General features: G+C 46.7%; 1 long non-coding RNA gene across 11 annotated transcripts in view; it reads left to right on the top strand.

Moving 5' to 3' along the window:
• Nucleotides 1-919: 919 nt before the first annotated feature.
• LOC131812447 (uncharacterized) overlaps nucleotides 920-20,426 on the top strand; it is an 85,034-nt gene continuing 65,527 nt past the window's right edge. For 6 of the 11 annotated variants that reach the window (XR_009346351.1, XR_009346353.1, XR_009346357.1 and 3 more), the window contains exons 1-3: nucleotides 920-2,650; nucleotides 5,602-5,716; nucleotides 5,881-5,945. This is a non-coding gene — a long non-coding RNA (uncharacterized LOC131812447). The remainder of the gene's footprint in view (nucleotides 2,651-5,601; nucleotides 5,717-5,880; nucleotides 5,946-20,426) is intronic. The other 5 variants (XR_009346354.1, XR_009346355.1, XR_009346356.1 and 2 more) reach the window with 1 other exon arrangement.

The following is a 20,426-nucleotide window of genomic DNA, read 5'->3' on the forward strand; positions in this document are numbered from 1 at the left end:
GAAGCCTGCTTCTCTTTCTGCCTCTGTTTGCCACTCTGTCTGCCTGTGCTCACTCCGACAAAAAAAGAAAAAAAAAAAAAGAAAAAAAAAGTTTTATTTATTTATTTGACAGATCACAAGGAGGCAGAGAGGTAGAGAATGAAGAGAGGGGGAAGCAGGCTCCCTAGTGAGCAGAGAGCCCGATGCGGGGCTCGATCCCAGGACCCTGGGATCATGACCTGAAGCAAAGGCAGATGCTTGAACCCACTGAGCCATCCAGGCACCCCTTGATATATACCTTTAATGCAGATTTTTCCCCCTTTACCTAATTTTGCATTTGGGTGGGATTCTGCATTTTATCTGACATCTCTACCAAAAATGTGTAACGTATCCAGTTATTATTAGTCACTTTCCTGTGTGAAAAAGATCTTGGATATGAACACTCCAGAGTGCTATCTTGGCTTCACTGCAGAGCTCATTTGTGTGTACACACACACACACACCCACACACACCCACAGAGTGTCTGCAGGCTCTTGGAAGGATTTGGAATTTGGAAGAGCCATCATATATCAGTGAGTGTCCAGGCTTAGTGGGGGTGAGGACAGGAAGAAGGCATAGGAGATCTTCCCCTTTCTTATTGCAAAGGGGCATAGAAAGACCCGATAGCCCTGGTTTTTTGAGCCGTTACAGTCACTACTCGTGAAAGGGATGTGCCCCTTGAGACCAAGCCTCCTGGGGTATCCACTCCTATCCATTTCCCACTCACACAACCAGCTTCCTCTAAGGGCTGGCCGGCCACTCTGAGCCTGGAAGCCCTGCAATGGGCATGCAAACCGCAGACGCTCGTTCTTTGGAATCCAGGCTCACACTGAATGTGGCCCCATGCACGTGGGAGTCATGGCAGCACCCCCTTTAAAATCTCATGGACTCTTCTCTTCAGGTTTCACGTCAATGTCAGTTTACTGGGAACACCATGATGCCAAGGAGCATTGGTGTTTTCTTTGTGAGAAGAGAGGGCTCTTAGGAAATGGGCCAAGGGTGATGAGGGCTGAGAACTTCAGAGGCCGAAGCCAGACGTCTGGCTAGGGAGACAAGCCCCATTCCCACCGCCAGGACGGCGGAGTTCCTAGGACAGCAGGGTGCTGGGGAAGGAAAGGGAGCTTTAGAACCGTGGCTGCACTCTCTGAACAGGAACTCTTTTTGGTGAAGGCGCTGAAACAGTTCCTTGCCTGGCCGCACGCCCCGCGAAGGAAAGTGGACTCCAAAGTCACAAGGTTCTCGCTCCTGGCTCAGATGTAGGATCTGAAGGAGCCTTCTCGGGGCCACTGATTCAAACCTGGCACTGTGGAAAAAGCATCTCGTCTCAATGCTGCAACCATTTCTGTACCGCTTCCAAATCCTACAGCCCAGGAGCAGATGGAATCAAATTCGCCCAAAGGCAGTTTGGGAAGACGGGTCGTGGCAGGCGGCACCAGAGAGCCTTCGCGGGCTGGTCTCTGAGCCTGCCTGCAGGGACTGCTGAGAGCCAGCCGTCTCTGGACAGGGCTCCCGGGTCGGCGGAAACAGCCCTCCCCTGGCCACGGACTGGAAGGAGATGGGGTGATTGAAGCTTCTTCCAAAAATGTCACAAGGTCAGGGCAGTCCGTCGCCCCTTTTCCCACGCGCACTGAAGTTCTCGGATATTCCAGAAGAGGAGGGAGCCAGAGCCAAGCTGCGGCCATGCCGCCCGCTCCATCACCTGCACCAGGCGCGGTGACCCACGGCGGAAGACGCGCCTTGCGAGGCAAGCTGTGTGGACGCTCCCAGGCACTGAGCAGCGCCGCCAGGAAACGTGCTGTGGACAGGCTGTGCCCGGGGGACAGTCTGCGGATGGAGTCGGGGAGGATGGCGCCGAGTGTTCCCCGGGTCTGAGTTCTCCGCCAGAACTGTGCTTCCATGGAACCTTGCGGGGCGCAGGGGCTCCGGCGGGCGCGGAGGGCGCAGAAAGGCGGGAAAGAGCAGCAGATGCGCAGTCCGGACGGAGCTGGTCGGCCGCGGGGCCCTCGGGCTTCGGAGGCCCCTGTCCCAGGTGGTTCGCAAGGTCGCGTCCGAGGCCAGGGAGTGCACGTCTGCGACGTCAGGGCCGTGAGCGCTCACTTCCCACGCGCTGGCTTGAAGGCAGGAGCACCACAAGGAGTGCGGGACGGCAGTCGTCCCCGTGCAGCCCGCGGCTCCGGGACCCATTGCTTCCAGCCTCTCCTGCAGGGCTCTCGGGCCGGGTTGGGCTTGCCCCGCGCGCGCCCACGCAGGCGCAGGCCCACATCGTCGCGCGCACGCGCACGCGCACGCGCACGCGCACGCGCACCCCTCCCGAGGGGCGGGGCTGCACGTCTCCCGGACCCTCCCCCGCAACGGCTCCCAGCTTCCGTTGAGGCTGCCCGCGGGAGAAGGCGCGCCTGCGCGGGCTCGGGGGCGGGGTCGCTAACGGTCCTGCGGCCGGGGGCGGGGCCGCGCGTGGCCACCTGGTGCTGGCGCGAGCTGGGCTTGATGCGGGCGCGCGCTCCCGGGCGTGCAGGGCTGGCGGCCCGCGGTCCGTGGTGTTCCTGCTTCGCCTTGTGTGCGCCCTTGAGGAGTGGCCCGCGGGGACCGGAGTCCCGGCCGACCCGTGTCTGAGCCTCGCGGCATGCTGAGGTGCGTCGCGCAGACCCTCGGGCGGGCTCTTTGCACCCTGACCTTCTAGGGGTGAGGGCGGTTCCTGGGTTTTTGGGGCCGCGGTCTGGGCTCCGCGTTGGGTGACTGGCGTCCCGGGCGGTCCGCGTGTTTGGGGTCAGTGCTCCGGTCTCTGGGGTCTGGGGAGTAGGCTATGGAGGGTCTGAGGGTTTGGTCCGCCCTCGAGGGTCTAGCATTCACAGGGTCTAAGATTGGGGTCGCGCTCTGGAGCCTGGGGTCTCGAGAGGCCCACGGGTGCGGGGTCTGTTTTTGGGTGCCAGGCGTCTGTGTTCGGGGTACGGGCTTGTGGGTCTCAGGTTCCGGGGCCGACGGGTCTGCCGTCCTGGGCGGCTCGTGGGCTCCCCTCAGCCCCGGCCGGCGTGTCCCTGGGGCCTGGGGCGGCGGGCGGGAGGCCCTGGGGCCGGGTCCGGGGTGAGGAGCCGTAGTGGTTCCAGGGGCGACGGCGGGGCCGGAGGGGAGCGCAGGTGGGGCTTGGAGGGGCTTGTTAGTCCGAGCGGCAGGTGTATGCTGCTGTGTGGCTGTTGTGAACAAGGGGCGGTGCAGCTCGTGTGTGTGAGAGCGCGCTGAGTGCGGTCAGGCGGGCGTGAAGAGGTCAGGGTCCATCCGAAGTCAAGGAGCTGCTGCTTAGGGGTGTGTCATTCGGGGTTGAGTGGAATGTGGTAAGTGTGATTTCCCCGCACGACTGGGGGATCCGTGGGAGTCCGAGCAGATTGAGACCGTGTGTGCACGTGGGTAGGGCAGGCTTGGAAAAGTGTGTGTGGGTTCAGGTAGCCGCGCTGGGTTTTCTCTTCGGGCATCGCAGGAGGATCAGTGGTGCGTCCGCGCACGTCGAATGGTTCTGTGTATCTTTCTCTGACTGGCGCATGTCCTGTTCGGATCGGTGTGTTGACGCCAGACCTGTGAATTGTTTTATGGCACTGGTGGCGGGTTTATAGGTGTGATACGGGTTTTGTATGACGATGGTCCGAGATGGAAGAGTTGATTGTGTATGAGCATCTGGGACTGTGAGGTTATGTATGCAGAGGTGGTGTGGCATACGTGTGTGTGAAACGGTGTGGGTGATAAATTTGCATAGTCGTAGTATACTGGGTTATTTTAGGTGCATTTCGGGCTTGTGGAGAGCTGTGTGTGTATTGAGTCTGTGTGTGTATTCAGGGACCATGGTTATTTGGAGGAATTTTTGCTGGGGCCGTGTGTTTGTATTTTTCAGTAGGGGGCCATTAAGCTTGTGCATTTTGGAAAGTGAGCATGTATGTATCTGATGGGAGATGGGGCTCAGTGTTCATACAGGGGAGTTGGAGAATTGTGTTTCTCTGTATTAGAGGTCTGGGATTTGATTTTTAGTATTTGCAGGTGTGAAAGCTGGCTGCTACTCACTACAGATAGTTTGGGATTTGGAAGTTGTTTCATGTATGCATTGTGAGGGATGTTTGTGACGTGTGTGTGTGTGTGTGTGTGTGTGTGCATATATACACATATGCACACACACACACACACATATTGGTTTGTGTATATCTACTGGATTTTGGATATATCCAGCACCAACTGCATGAATCATCAAGTTTGTTCGTAAGGTTTGAAGTTAGGAGTATTCGGTGTGTGTTTCTTTGGGTAGTACTACTCTGTGTCTGAATGTGTTTGGTAGTAGATAGTAGAAGGTGGTTTCTGTAATTCAGGATGAGGATAGAAATGTGTGTGTGTGTGTGTGTGTGTGTGTGTTAGGAGATCTATGTGTATTCGTGTATGTATATTTGTATATATATGCACATATGCACAGATATACATAGTGTTTTGTGTATGTATCTGGGGTGGGAGTTGATTCCCTACTTGGCGTATAGTGGATTGTGTGCACATACTTCTATGAGAGGGGATATGGTGCACTGGAACTGGCTCGTACTAACTTGGGATGGTCAGTGGTGCATCTCTTTTCCTAGTTCTGTGTTTAATGACTGTAGGTAGGTAGCTTGAAATTAGTCATGCCGGGAATATTTATGCCAGGTAAAAACCACAAACAGAAGCCTTTCCCACCTTCCTCTGAGAGCGTTTTATGAAGTATTGACCAGCACACCCCTGGTGTCTGTGTGAAGCAGGCATCATTGGGATGTGTGTGAGTGGGGGCATCCAGAGCTTTGGGCCCTTGTATGTGTGCCTTGACCCTTGTCATTCTGAACCGCTGCATTACTCCTAATCAGGTTGGCCCATTCTTTAGGGCCAAAGGATCCCTATATATTTGGTGATTTCCAGTTTTTCATGCAGGTAGGTTCAGGGGTGTTTATATGTTAGGCAGGTGGACACTCCTTCAGGATTTGTGGTCCTTGCATCAGGGCATCCCAAGATGGATGGCCCTGGTAGACATGGCTGTGCAGAGCAGAGCCTTCATAAATGGGTTGTTGCTGTGACAGGCAACATTCAGAACATTGTGGGGATTCCTGGAGAGGAGGTCAAGAGAGCGTGCTCTCCCAGACAGCCCCTTGTAAATCCCCTAGGTAAGCTGCAGGCATCATTGTCTCTTCTGGAGCATGGCTGGTAGGCAAGAACAGCCTCTACATGGGTCCAGGAGGTGAAAGCCTGCAGAACCACTTGCCCAGAGTCATGGGGAGTGTTGGGAATCACTAGTTCTCAACCAGCCTATCTCAGTGGAAACCTGAGTCCTCAGGGCTAGGCAGGACCCCTAGGGGTCAGCGAACTGACAAGACTGGGGCTGGGGAGGCTTTGTCCATGAAGAAGAGCTAGGGGCTGTGACCCAGGAGGACTGGGATGTTCTGCTCTGAATGGATATGGCTCTCGTGTTCCCAAACCCTTTAGAAATGCTCTCCTTTCTTTTCTGAATGTTCAGGATGCTCCTAACACTGGGAAGCACATAGCTTCATGTTTCTCTGAGAGGAAAACCTGATGCTCTTTCCTCTGTCCAGGTGGAGCTGCAAACCCACCAGCCACGTGATGAGCATGGCCACCAGCTGGCCACATAGCTGCCTCCTGCCTCCCACCTCCCTTGGACCCACCCAGCATTTGTGGGCCTTCCTTATGGTGAGTCTCCTGAATCTCCCTCCAAAAGAAGGTGCTATCGCCAGCTTCTTGAACTGACTTTCTTAGTACGGGTGGATTCCTAGTAGCTCTCCCTGCCTCTCTCATAACCTGTCCCCAATAAAATGCCGGTGGGGTATGCTAATTGTATTGTGTTTTGTCAGCAGAATGGAGCTCTGCCTGCTTTTCTACGTTAAAGAGTATTCTGAAGAGAATGCAATATATGTACAAGGTATACGTTCTTGGGCTTAATGTGCCTTGTCTGTGAGATGGAAGATGTAGACTCTGAGATTTAAGGGAGAGAAATAGGAATATTGTGGTATTGAACCAGCACTGAACACCCCCCACTCAATGGAATGAATGTGAATTGCTGGAATGGCGAGGCTAGTCAGAGCTGGTTGTTCTGGGGCCCCAAGTTTCTTTTCGGAGTGTGTATCATAGGGCATAGCCTGTGTTCCCCCGTATCTCCATGGACAGAAGGAATCCTGAGTCCTCAGGATTCATACTGAGTGGCCCCTTTGGCCAGGCCATTAGAAGCTCCAACTTGCTCTACTTCTCAGAACTTGTTGGGGAAAGAGGACCTGAACCCTCTCAACCGCCCTGGGGCATGCAGCAACACAAGAGTGGATCTGAGGAGACCCAAAAGGTGGCTCTGTGGCCACTAGGGAACTGTTCCTACAAAGGACACTGTTCTTTCTTTTTTAATTTTGTGATTTAAATTCACTTAGCCAACACATCATACATCATTAGCTTTTGATACAATGTTCAGTGATTCGTCAGCTGTATATAACAACACCTGGTGCTCACTGTGCCACGTGCCCTCTTCAGTTCCCATCACCCAGTAACCCCATCCCTCCACCCACCTCCCTCTCCACAGCCCTCAGTTTGTTTCCCAGAGTCAGGAGTCTCATAAGGTTTGTCTCCCTCAGTGATCTCTTCTCATTCAGTCCCCCCTCACCCCTGTGGTCCTCTGCACGATTCCTTATGTTCGTTCCCCTTTGAGTGAAACCTTACGATAATTGTGTTTCTCTGATTGACCTATTTCACTTAGCAGAATACCCTCCAGTTCCATGCGCATTGGTGTGTTAAGTGGCTGCGTAATACTCCGTTGTATATATGAAACATATCTTCTTTTTCCATTCATCTGTTGAAGAACATCTCAGCTCCTCCCACAGTTTGGCTATTGTGGACATTGCCGCTATGAACTTTGGGGTGTATGTGCCCCTTCTTCTCTATGACCTCGGTATCTTTGGGGTAGCTCTGTTTTTAACATCTCGAGGAACCTCCATACCGTTTTCCAGAGTGGTTGTACCAGTTTGCATTCCCACCAACAGTGTAAGAGTGCTCCCCTTTCTCCACACAGAGGACCCTGTTCTGATGTCTGCTAGGGCCCAAGAGAGGAGGCTTACAACCGACAGAGACCAGGACAAGCAGAGCAGGGTCAGTGGGACACTAGGAACAGAGGAGGGAGAAGATGGGACTCAGGCCAAGGCTGGAGGCAGGCTTTGACTCTGTGGGGCGAGGGGGTGGGAGCACGTCGGGAGGTAAATTCTTCCACCCTCAGCCAGACTCTGCTCCTGTGGCTGCTGGTAGTTGGGGATGCTGGGAGAATTCTAGCTTGGGGGCCAGTGGTCTGCGTCCTTCCTGCAGCTTTCTCCTGCTTCGAGCAAGAAACCTGTCCTGACTTACAAATCTTTTTGCACCTTCCCTCACTTCGTCCCAAGAGATCAAGAGTCCTTTGTCACAGTCCTGACTGTGCACAGGCATGCATCCAAGTCCGTGTTATGACCATATGTTTATTATCTCTTTTCTTCCCTGGAATGTAAGAGCCAGGAGAGGGGTCCTTGTTGTGTTCCTTGATGCTTGATAATTGTCATGGGTGTGTAGAGTGTCATAGTTTGGAACACAGAAGCAGACACAGAGTTTAGGAAACAAGGTATTTACTAAACAGCACCTGTGAGGGTAGAAACAGGAAGAACTGGGCACAGTGGTCTTTCGGCAGACTCCGGAACAGCCTCTGCTTCTCCTCCTGGAGCTGAGGAGCTATGCGGTCTCTCAGAGCTGTCGCCGTTGGAAGCAATCGGCCAGGCCTTCATCAGCCCGTGAGACGAATGCCTTCCTGGAAACAGGATGCCCCCGGGCAAGGCTATTCTCTGTAGTTGCCGCCATCCCTGAGGGAGCAGGGGGCTGACGCTGTCTCCCAAAGGTGCTCTTGTCCACCCGGGACGCATGCCATTGTCATCAGACTCCTGCCTGTTAGAGCTTCTAGCAATTTCTTTACATAGATTCTGAGTGTGTGAGTGTCTTCAAGGTGGAGGGACTTGTGTATATACGTCTTGGGGCCGTGAGTGTTTGTGTGGGTCAAGTCAGGGAGCATGGAGGGGTGTGCTTGTGTCTGGGGAGGTGGGGATGGCCCTTGTATATGGTTTGGAGGTATGTTGGGGGTCCCGAGCCTGGTACACTGTATTGAGAACCTGCGGGGTATGATTTGCTGAAGGAGGGAGCTCCCTCAGCACCTGCACTCCCACTTTGGGGAAGTGAAGGCACAGTTTCAGTTCAGCCCCTCCAAAGGACATGGAGTCACAGCATTTACTTACAGATCCCAGTAATGGGGTGTGTGCAATGGAAGGGCAGTTCTCTGTCTCAGGTCCCAGCCAGCAGGACATAGAGAGCAGGGTAGCAAGCACTGAGAACTTACAGGTGGTTGGGGAGGAGGTCCCTAAATTTTCGTGGTCTCCCGTCTTTAGTGGTTACCTGTAAAGGTGCCCTAGGAAAAGTAGAGTGGGAGCTTGGGGTGGGAATTCTGAGCTCAGGTCTTTATGGAACTGTCCAGACTGGGTGTGAGCAGGTTGTCATGCTGTAGAATGTGCTGGCAGCCCCTCAGAAGAGCTGTTCTCTCATCATGAGGTTGGAGCTCTGTGTACAAGTGTGTGCTTGTGTACACGCTGTGTACACACTGTCATTGTGTGAGTGCCTCTGAATGTTCACAGTGCTGGTAGGAAGTTGGTGTGGGTGTATAGAGTGTCCATAGCACAGGGTGGGCTGTGGTGTGTGTAAATTCAGAGTGTTTAGTGAGGAATCTAATACATATATTTGAGGGTTGGGGATTGCTTATGTTCTGGGTGCATGTATATTTGGGGCATTAAAGGTTGCACATGCGAGTATTTATGTAGCGGTTCTTGAAGTGTGATGAATTTGGAAGAGTTCTTGTGTATTTTAAGAGGTTTGAGGGACTGACTCTTTATATTCAGGGTTTTGTTTGTTTGTTTTTTAGATTTTATTTATTTATTTGACAGAGAGAGATCACAAGTAGGCAGAGAGGAAGGCAGAGAGAGAGGAGGAAGCAGGCTCCCCACTGAGCAGAGAGCCCGATGCGGGGCTGGATCTCAGGACCCCGAGATCATGACCTAAGCCGAAGGCAGAGGCTTCAACCCACTGAGCCACCCAGGCGCCCCTGTATATTCAGGTTTAAGAAGATCTGATGAGTACTTATTTTTTTCTGGAGACCTTGGGTAGGGACAGGAATTGGAGGGATTGCTGTATGTGTGTGTGTGTGTGTGTGTTGTGTTTAGAAGGAGGTTGGGGAGAAAACCTGGATCCGGACATATCGGTATGGGGAGAACCTATGGGTGTATTTTGGGGGGTGGATGGTTCAGGATAATTTTAAAGATGGGTGGAAACTGTGTATGTACGATTTGGGGGGCAGTGAGAGCCGTGAGTATATAGTTGGTGTGGCATAGTGTGTGTGTCTGTGCATTTTGAAACTATGGTGAATATGTGTCTGTGCATTGGAGAAGACCTAATGTTATGTGTTAATGCTTTGTGTGTTGGTTTTATGTGTATTTGCACTATCAGGGCTGTGTGTATACTTATTTAGTCAGGGTAAGAATTTAGGGAGTAGAGGGCTTTGGGAGCTTCAGCTTGTCAATGTAGTGGGGTGTTGTGAGTTATGTGTCTGTAATTGGGGGGTATAGACAGATGCCATTTATAGGATATCAAGAGGGAGACAGGTATATGTTTGTATTGGGGTGGTGAAGTCATTCTTTTGAGGAGTATTTAGGAGAAAGTAGGAAACCCCATGTGTATCTATTGGATGGTATTTGTGTGTTGAGTTTTGGAGGCATTGCACGTAAGTGGACGTTAACAGTTCTGACTATATGTGGTATATTTAGGATTATGGGATTGTGTTTAATATTAAGTATGTGAGTTTGGTTTTAATGTATTCAGTTATTGTTAGAAGGTTTGTGTGATTTCAATGGGGAGTGATACAGGGCTGAGTGGATTTTTTAAGATATGAGGATGTGCGTATTTAGCGTTTGATTATTGGGGGATGGTTGGGAGTACATTTTTGTATTCAAGACCATGGCTGTAATTTTTTTGGGGTTGAAGGTGTATGTCTGTTTGGGACATGAAAGTTCTAGGTGCACTAGTAGGCATCTGGTGGGTAGGGTTTGTGTGTTTGGAGACATGCAGAGCTCTGTGGGACTGTGATGGTGGCTCACTGTGTCTAGCTGGAGTGTGTGTTGGTGTAGGAGGGGGACACGGGGCATATTGGTGACTGTGAGGCTCTCCCATGTGGACTGACCCTTGTTTGTTGTGATCTTCTGTCGCTCAGAGTCATCCAGTCTCTGTTCTAGAGCAGCCATTCCCCTGGCATGGTCAGTGGTCTTCTTAAGCTTACCTGGATGGGTCTGGCAATATCACTTCTGCTAGTGGCTGGAAGCAGAGTGGGGCTGACTGCCCCAGGAGTCCTGTCCTCAGCGGAGTGGCTGGGAGATCAGGGTTTCTCCTCTAGGAGGTCAGACTTGACCAGTTCTCTCCAGAATGTGCTGGTGGGAGTGACCCATTGGGTGAACTCTGCCAGGAAGTGGTAGATGCAAGGGTAGTTCCTGAGGGAGGAATCTGCTTTCTTCTTTGGATGGCTCCCACAGAGGGTAAGGGCCAAGTTCCTCGCAGGGTCTTTCTCAGGCCTGGCCCTGCTGACTGGCCTGTCTGTGCATATGTTCTACTGTACTTTGTGCCCTCTGGCGACATCAGCGTGAGGCCTCCTGCATGTCAGTCCTCCCTGTCCTTCCCCAGCCTGCCCCTGATCCCCACTCTGCTTTCTTCCCCTGACACCGTGGGTGAGAGTCACCTTCTCCAGGTAGGAGGGATTCCTCTTCCCCATGTTCTCACACCATCCTCCTGCCTCTCATTTCCGCCTACTTGGCACCCACTGTTCTCAGAACAAACTCGGCCCCTCACAGTGTCCCTTCCCAGGCACCTTCTGGTCTGACCTCCTCTCACTGCCGCCCCGCTGGCCGTGGTCATGAGCCCCAGGTGCAGCAGCCTTCTTTCTGTTCTTGAAAGGCACACTGGGGCCTCTTCATTTTCTGTTTCCTCATGTTAGAATGCTTCTCTATTCTCTTTATGGAGTGCCTTCCTGACTGAGATCTGTCCTGTTACTCTCTTGGCCCTCACCCTGCTTCACTGTCCTACAATGTCTCTCTCGAGGCTAAAGTGGGAAGCTGGTCAGTGTCTTAGCGAGTATCATAACTCCTGGAACTGTAACCACTGACACAAGAGACACCAGGCCATCCAGGAGTGAATGAACTGCATGGTCCACTTTGTCAACGGGACCTGTGAACCTGCTGCCTAGTGGCACACATGTCCCTCAAGGATGGGAGCACTGAGTCTTCATTACTTTCCTGCAGGGCATGTCGTCGGCCCGATCGCTGTCAGCTCCTATCACTGGGAGGCAGAACAAATTAAGCCAGCTGGCACAGGACGCATGGCACCCTGCAAAGCAACAAACCCAAATGTTGCTCACGAAAAAAACCTAAACTCCTATGGCTCATAGTTCAAATGCAGTGAAGCAGGCATAGCATATAAGTTAAAATAAACTGGGTATAAAATTCTCAATGTTCTAAATTAGATGGCCGCTTGTTTCCCGTGATCCAAATGTCAACAGCCAAAACTCTTGGTGTCCTGGACCGGTAAAGGAAGAACAGACCCAAACTGAGTGCCCAGCTGCATTCATCAGGCTCTGGTGAAAAGTAAATTTGCATCATCACTGCCCCACTGAGTTTTTAGCATGTGCCAGGCACTATGAGGCATACTTTCATACTCATGCTTGCCAAATCCATAAAAACCCCCTAGTGGGTACATTATTGTCTCACATTTCAGGTGATGAAATTGATGTTCAGAGGTAAGCAGTTATGACCAAGCACTTGTATGTGCCGAGTAGCAGTCAAACTGGTTGACCCATCCCAGCAAACTAAACATAACCTTTATCAATGCATCTGGATGGCAGGCCATGAAGATGCAAAATACATCCCAGTGGCAGAATGAGCAGTGTGAAATACCCCAACCGTTCTAGCAGTTGTGAGGTCATACGTCATTGTGGTTTTAATTTGCAAATGCCTGACAATTAGTAATACTGAGCAACTTTTCTTACATCTGTTGGCCATTTATAGGTCTTTGGGAAAAGAGCTATTCAAATACTTGGTTGACTTTCTTTTGAATTATTTGCTATTTTGCTGTTGAGTTGAAGGAATTCCTCATATATTTTGGATCCTAACCCCTTGTCAGATACATAGTTTCAAATATTGTCCCCATTCCATAGCTTCCCTTTTCATTTTTTGATGGTTTCCTTGGCTGTGCAGAAGCTGTTAGTTTGATGCAAATCAACTTGTCTGTTTTTACCTTTTGGTTGTCATTGCTGTTGGTATCAGATCCAATAGTTATCGCCTGGATTAATGTTAAGAAGTTTTAGTCCTTTGTTTTTATCAGTTTCAGGTCTTAAGTCTTTTTTATTCATTTAATTTTGTAGATGAAGTTGGATAAGGAACCAGTTTCACTCTTAACTATGTAGTGATCTTTTTTCCCACCATTTCTTAGAGGCTAACCTTTCCCCACTGTGAGTTCTTGGAATCCTTCTTGAAGGTCACACTATATATGGTTTTATTTGTGGGCTCTTGGTTCCACTGATCTATAGGTCTAAATGCCAGTACTAATATATTATAGGTTTATAATATATTTTGAAATCAGGAAGTGTGATGCCTCCAGCTTTGTTCTTGTCCAAAACTGTTTTGGCTGTTCAGGATCTTTTGTGATTCTGTATGAATTTTTGGATTGTTTTTTTCTATTTCTGTAAAGAATTCCATTGGGATTTTAATAGGGATTCTGTGGGGGTGCCTGGGTGGCTCAGTTGATTCAGCATCTGATTCTTGATTTTGGCTCAGGTCATGATCTGAGATAGAGCCCCACGTCAGGTTCTATGCTGTGCATAGGGCCTGCTTGAGATTCTCTCCCTCCCTCTCTCTTTGCCCTCTCCTCCCTCTCTCTCTCTCAAATAAAAAAGTGTGGGTTTTATGGAATCTGTAGGTCACTTAATTTTTTTAGACTTCATCTTTTTAAATTCAATTAACCAAGATAAGATACATCATTAGTTTCACATGTGTTCAATAATTCATCAGTTGCATTTAATAACACCCAGGGCTCATCACATACCCTCTTTAATGCCCATCCACCAGTTACCCCAACCGCCCCCCTCACCTCCCCTTCAGCAACCCTCAGTTTATTTCCCGGAGTCAGAAGTCTCCTGGTTTGTATCCCTCTCTGATTTCTTTCCATTCAGTTCTCCCTCCCTTATGATCCTCTGCACTGTTTCTTATAGTCCACATATCACCGAAATCATATGATAACTGTCTTTCTTTGGTTGACTTATTTCACTTAAGTGTAATACCCTCCACTTGCATCCACGTTGTTGTAAATGGTAGGTATTCATCCTTTCTGATGGCTGAGTAATATTCCATTGTATGTATGTACCACATCTTCTTTATCCGTTCATCTGTTGAAGGGCATCTCCGCTCCTTCCACAGTTTGGCTATGATGGACATAGGTGCTATGAGCATTGGGGTGCATGTGCCCCTTCTTTTCACTACCTCTGTGTGTTTTTGGGGTAAATACCCAGTAGTACAGTTGCTGGGTCATAGGGTAGGGAGCTCCATTGTTAACTTCTTGAGGAACTTCTATACTGTTTTCTAAAGTAACTGTACCAGCTGGCATTCCCACTAACAGTGCAAGAGGGTTCTCCATTCTCTACATCCTCAGCCAACGTTTTTTTCCTGTTTCGTTAATTTTAGCTATTCTAACTGGTATAACGTGTTATCTCAATGTGGTTTTGATTTGTATTTCTCTGATGGGTAGTGATGTTGAACATTTTTTCATGGGTCTGTTATTTGTAGGTCTTCTTTGCTCATTTTTTCAAGATTTTATTTATTTATTTAACAGACAGAGATCACAAGGAGGCAAAGAGGCCGGGTTGGGGTGGGGTGAGGCAAGCAGGCTTCCCGGCTAGCGGAGAGCCCCACGTGGGGCTTGATCCCAGGATCCTGAGATCATGATCTGAGCTGAAGGCAGAGGTTTAATAACCCAGTGAACCATCCAGGTGCCCTGTGTGTTTTGAGTGTTGAGTTTGATAAGCTCTTTATAGATCTCGGATACCAGCCGTTTATCTGATATGTCATCTGTAAATGTCTTCTCCCATTCCATAGGTTGCCTTTTATGTTTGTTGACTCTCCTTTGCTGTGCAGAAGCTTTTTATCTTGATAACGTCCCAATAGTTCATTTTTGCCTTTGTTTGCCTTGCCTTTCGTGACATGTCTAGCAAGAAGTTGCTGTGGCTGAGGTCAAAGATGTTCCTTCCTGTGTTCTCCTCTAGGATTTTGGTGGTTTCCTATCTCACATTTAGGTCTTTCATCCACTTTGAGTTCCATCATTGTGTGCGGTATAAGAGAATGGTCCAGTTTCAGTCTTCTGCATGTGGCTGTCCCAATTTTTCCAACACCATTTATTGAAGAGACGATTTTTTCCCATTAGATATATTCTTTCCCGCTTTGTCAAAGATTTGCTGACCAGAGTTGAGGGTACATTTCTGAGTTTTCTGTTCTGTTCTATTGATCTATTTATCTGTTTTTGTACCAGTACCTATGGTCTTGATGATCGCAGCTTTATAATATAGTTTGAAGTCAGGCATTGTGATGCCACCAGCTTTGTATTTCTTTTTCAACATTTCTCTGGCTGTTTTGTTTTGTTTTGTTTTCTGATTCCATACAAATTTTAGGATTATTTGTTCCAGCCCTGTGAAAAATGTCGATGGTATTTTTTTATGGTGTTTTGATAGAGATTGCATTGAATGCATGGGAAGGATAGACATTTTAACAAAGTTTATTCTTCCATTGCATTAACATGGAATATTGTCCATCTCTTTGTCTTCCTCAGTTTCTTTCATAGTGTTCTGTAGTTTTTAAAAAATTTCTTTTTTTAAAAAAGATTTTATTTATTTATTTGACAGAGAAATCACAAGTAGGCAGAGCAGTCAGCAGAGAGGGGGAAGCAGGCTTTCTGCTGAGCAGAGAGCCTGACGCAGGGCTCGATCCCAGGACCCTGAGATCATGACCTGAGCCTAAGGCAGAGGCTTAACCCACTGAGCCACTCAGACCCCCCTGTAGTTTTTAGAGTACAAATCCTTTACCTCTTTGGTTAGGTTTATTCTTAGGTATTTTATGGTTTTGGGTGCAATTGTAAATGGGATCGATTCCTTAATTTCTCTTTCTTCTGTCTCATTGTTAGTGTATAGAAATGCAACTGATTTCTGTGCACTGATTTTATATCCTGCCATGTTCTTGAACTACTGTATGAGTTCTAGCAAACAGTGGTGAGAATGAGAAACAATCTGAGGGGTTTGAAGTGGCGGGGTGGGTGGGAGATTGGGGTACCTGGTGGTGGGTATTATGGAGGGCACGGATTGCATGGAGTACTGGTTGTGGTGAAAAAATAATGAATGCTGTTTTTCTGAAAATAAATTAATTAATTTATAACAAAAAAGAATTATTCTCTTAGTGTACCGTTGGATCCTATTGGATAGTATCTTGGTGAGTATTTTGATATCCATGTTCATTAGGGATAATGATCTGTAATTCTCCTTTTTGTTGGGGTCTTTGTCTGGTTTTGGGATCAAGGTAATATGGCTTCATAGAATGAGTCTATTTTTACTTCCACTTCTATTTTTTGAAACAGCTTCAGGAGCATAGGTATTATTTCTTTTTTGAATGTTTGGTAGAATTCCCATGGGAATCCATTGGGCCCTGGACTCTTGTTTTTTGGGAGGTTTTGATCATTACTTCAATCTCGTTACTGGTTATTGGTCTCTTCAGATTGTCAATTTCATCCTGTTTCTGTCTTGGTAGTCTATAGGTTTCCAGGAATGCATCCATTTCATCCAGTTTGCTTAATTTATTGCCTGCCATATAGTTGTTGATAATAATTTTTTCTTTTTTTAAATTATTTTAGTCACCATACAGTATTTCCGTTAGTTTTTGATGTAGTGTTCCAAGATTCATTGTTTGCATAAAACACCCACTACTCCATGCAATACATGCCCTCCTTAATACTCATCACCAGGCTAACCCATCTTCCTGCTCCCTTCCCTGTAAAACCTTCAGTTTGTTTCTTGGAGTCTATAGTCTCTCATGGTTCCTCTCCCCCTCTAAGTCCCCCCTTCATTTTTCCCTTCTTTCTCCTAGTATCCTCTGTGCTGTTCCTTATGTTCCAAAAATAAGTGAAACCATATGATAATTGATATTTTATGCTTGACTTATTTCACTCTGCATAATCTCCAGTCCCATCCATGTTGATGGAAAAATTGGGTATTCATCCTTTCTGATGGCTGAGTAATATTCCATTGTGTGTATGGACCGCATCTTTTTTATCCGTTCATCTGTTGAGGGGCATCTTGGCTCTTTCCACAGTTTGGCTATTGTGGACACTGCTGCCATGAACATGGAGGTACATATGTCCTTTCTTTTCACTACACCTTTATCTTTGGGGTAAATACCCAGTAGTGTAATTGCTGGGCCATAATGATTTCTAATAATTGTTTCTATATTTCCTTGGTGTTAGTCGTCATCTCTCCCCATTCGTTCATAATTTTATTAATTTGGGTCTGCAAGCGGGGGAGGCTTTTCTTTGGATAAATCTGGCCAGTGGTTTATTGATCTTATTAATTCTTTCAAAGAAAGAGCTTTTAGTTTCATTGATCGGCTCTACTGTATTACTGGTTTCTAATTCATTGATCTCTGCTCTAAGCTTTATTATTTCTCTTCTTTTACTTGGCTTAGTCTCTATTTGTTGTTCTTTCTCCAGTTCTTTAAGGTGTACAGTTAGCTTGTATATTCAGGATTTTTCTTTTTATTTTTGATTAAAGCTTAGATGGCTATGTATTTCCCCCTTAGGACTGCCTTAGCAGTATCCCATAGGTTTTGGACTGAAGTGTTTTCTTTTCTTTTCTTTTTTTTAAATAAGACAGACAGAGATCACAAGTAGGCAGAGAGGCAGGAAGAGAGAGAGGAGGAGAGAGAGCAGGTCCCTGTTGAGCAGAGAGCCCAATGTGGGGCTCGATCCCAGGACCCTGGGATCATGACCTGAGCCGAAGGTAGAGGCTTTAACCCACTGAGCCACCAGTGCCCCTGGACCAAGTGTTTTCATTTTCATTAGTTTCCATGAATTTTTTTTAAATTTTATTTTTTCAGTGTTCCAAGATTCATTGTTTATGCACCACACCCAGTGCTCCATGCAATATGTGCCCTCCTTAATACCCACCACCAGGCTCACCTAACTCCCTACCTCTCTCCCCTCCAAAACCCTCAGTTTATTTCTCAGAATCCAGTCTCTCATGGTTCATCTCCCCTCTGATTTCCCCCAATTCACTTTTCCTTCCTTCTCCTAAAGTCCTCCCATGTTATTCCTTTTGTATCACAAGTAAGTGAAACCGCATAATTGACTCTCTCTGCTTGACTTCTTTCACTCAGCATAATCTCCTCCAGTCCCGTCCATGTTGATACAAAATTTGTGTATTCATCCTTTCTGATGGAGGCATAATATTCCATTGTATGTATAGACCATATCTACTTTATCCATTCGTCTGTTGAAGGGCATCTTGGTCCTTTCCACAGTTTGGCAATTGTGCCCATTGCTGCTATGAACATTGGGGTACAGATGGCCCTTCTTTTCACTACACCTGTATCTTTGGGGTAAATACCCAATAGTGCAGTTGCCGGGTCATAGAGTAGCTCTATTTTTAATTCCTTAAGGAATTTCCACACTGTTTTCCAAAGTGGCTGCACCAACTTGCACTCCCACCAACAGTGTAAGAGGGTTCCCCTTTCTCCACATCATCTACAGCATTTGTTGTGTACTGTCTTGTTAATTTTGGCCATTCTAACTGGTGAAAGATGGTATCTCAATGTGATTTTGGTTTGAATCTCCCTGATGGCTAATGATGATGAACATTTTTTTCATGTGTCTATTAGCCATTTGTATGTTTTCTTTGTAGAAGTGCCTGTTCATGTCTTCTACCAATTTTTTGACGTGATTATCTATTTTTTGAGTGTTGAGTTTGAGGAGTTCTTAGTAGATCTTGGATATCAGTCCTTTGTCTGTAGTATCATTTATGAATATCTTCTCCCATTCCATGGGTTGCCTCTTTGTTTTATTGACTGTTTCCTTTGCTGTGCAGAACCTTTTGATCTTGATGAAGTCCCAAAAGTTTATTTTTGCTTTTTATTCCTTTGCCTTTGGAGACATGTCTTGAAGGAATTAATAAGATTGATAAACCACTGGCCAAACTAATCCAAAAGAAAAGAGAGAAGACCCAAATTAATAAAATTATGAATGAAAGGGGAGTGATCATGACTAACACCAAAGAAATAGAAACAGTCATCAGAAATTATTATTAACAGCTATATGCCAGTAAGTTAAGCAACCTAAAAGAAATGGATTCATTTCTGGAAACCTATGAATTTCCAAGACTGAAACAGGAAGAAATTGATAACCTGACTAGACCAATATCTTATAATGAGATTGAAGCAGTGATCAAAAACCTCCCAAAAAACAAGAGCCCAGAACCTGACAGAATCCTTGGGGAATTCTACCAAACATCCAAAGAAGAAATAATACCTATTCTCCTGAAGCTGTTACAAAAAATAAAAACAAAAGGAAAACTTCCATACTCCTTCTATGAAACCAGCATTACCCTGATCCCCAACCAGGCAAAGACCCCATCAAAAAGGAGAATATCAGACCAATATCCCTGATGAATATGAATGCCAAGATTCTCAACAAGATCCTAGCTAATAGGATCCAACAGTACATTAAAATGATGATCCAGCATGACAAGGTGGGACTTATCCCTGGGACGCAAGGGTGGTTCAACATTCGCAAGTCAATCAATGTGATAGAGTTAATCAAGAGAAGAGAGAAACCACATGGTCCTCTCAATTGATGCAGAAAAAGTATTTGAGAAAACACAGCATCTGTTCCTGATTAAAATTCTTCAAAGTATAGGGATAAAGGGAACATTCCTCAACTTCATAAAATCTATGAAATACCCACAGCAAATATCATTCTCAATGGGTGAAAGTTGACAGCCTTCCCTTTGAGATCAAGAATGCAACAAGGATGCCCACTTTCGCCTTTCTTATTCAACATAGTCCTAGAAGTCCTAGCGACAACAATCAGACAACAAAAAGAAATAAAAGGTATTCAGATTGGCAAAGATGTCAAACTCTCTCTCTTCACAGAAGACATAATACTTTATACGGAAAACCCAGAAGACTCCACCCCCAAACTACTGGAACTTATATAGCAATTCAGTAATGTGGCAGGATACAAAATCAGTGTGCAGGAATCAGTTGCTTTCTTATCCACTAACAATGAAAATATAGAAAGGGAAATTAGAGAATTGATTCCATTTATTATAGTGGCAATAACCATAAGGTACTTTGGAATAAACCTAACCAAAGAGGTAAAGGATCTATACTTGAGGAACTACAGAACAGTCATGAAAGAAATTGAACAAGACACAAAAAGATGCTAAAGCATTCCATGCTCATGGATTGGAAGAATAAACATTACTAAAATGTCTGTACTGCCCAGAGCAGTCTACAGTCAATGCCATCTCAATCAAAATTCCACCAGCATTTTTCAAAGTGCTGAAACAAACAATCCTAAAATTTGTATGGAACCAGAAAAGACCCCAAATCACTAAGGAAATGTTGAGAAAGAAAAACAAAGCTGGGGGTATCATGTTGCTTGATTTCAAGCTTTACTACAAAGCTGTGATCACCAAGACAGCATGGTACAGGCACAAAAACAGACACATAGACCAGTGGGACAGAGGAGAGAGTCCAGATATGGATCCACAATTCTGTGATCAAACAACAACAAAGCAGGAAAAAATATCTAGTGGAAAAAAGACAGTCTCTTCAATAAGTGGTGCTGGGAAAATTGGACAGCTACGTATAGAAGAATGGAACTTGACCACTCTCTTACACCATACACAAATATAAACTCGAAATGGATTAAAGGCCTCAACATGAGGCAGGAATCCGTGAAAATCCTAGAGGAGAACATAGGCAGTAACCTCTTTGTCATCTCCTGTGGCTTTTTAATATAACTCAAAGTCCAGAATTTTGACGCCTCCAGCTTTGCTTTTCTTTTTCAAGATTGGCTTGACTCTTCGGGGCCTTTTACAGTTTGATACAAATTTTAGGATTGTTTGTTTTAGTCCTGTGAAAAATGCTGGTGGTATTTTGATAGGAATTGCGTTAAATGCGTGGATTGCTTTGGGTAGTATAGACGTTTAAACAATATTTACAGATGACGCAATGTC

Source organism: Mustela lutreola, chromosome 12, assembly GCF_030435805.1.
Source record: "Mustela lutreola isolate mMusLut2 chromosome 12, mMusLut2.pri, whole genome shotgun sequence".
NCBI lineage: Eukaryota > Metazoa > Chordata > Mammalia > Carnivora > Mustelidae > Mustela > Mustela lutreola.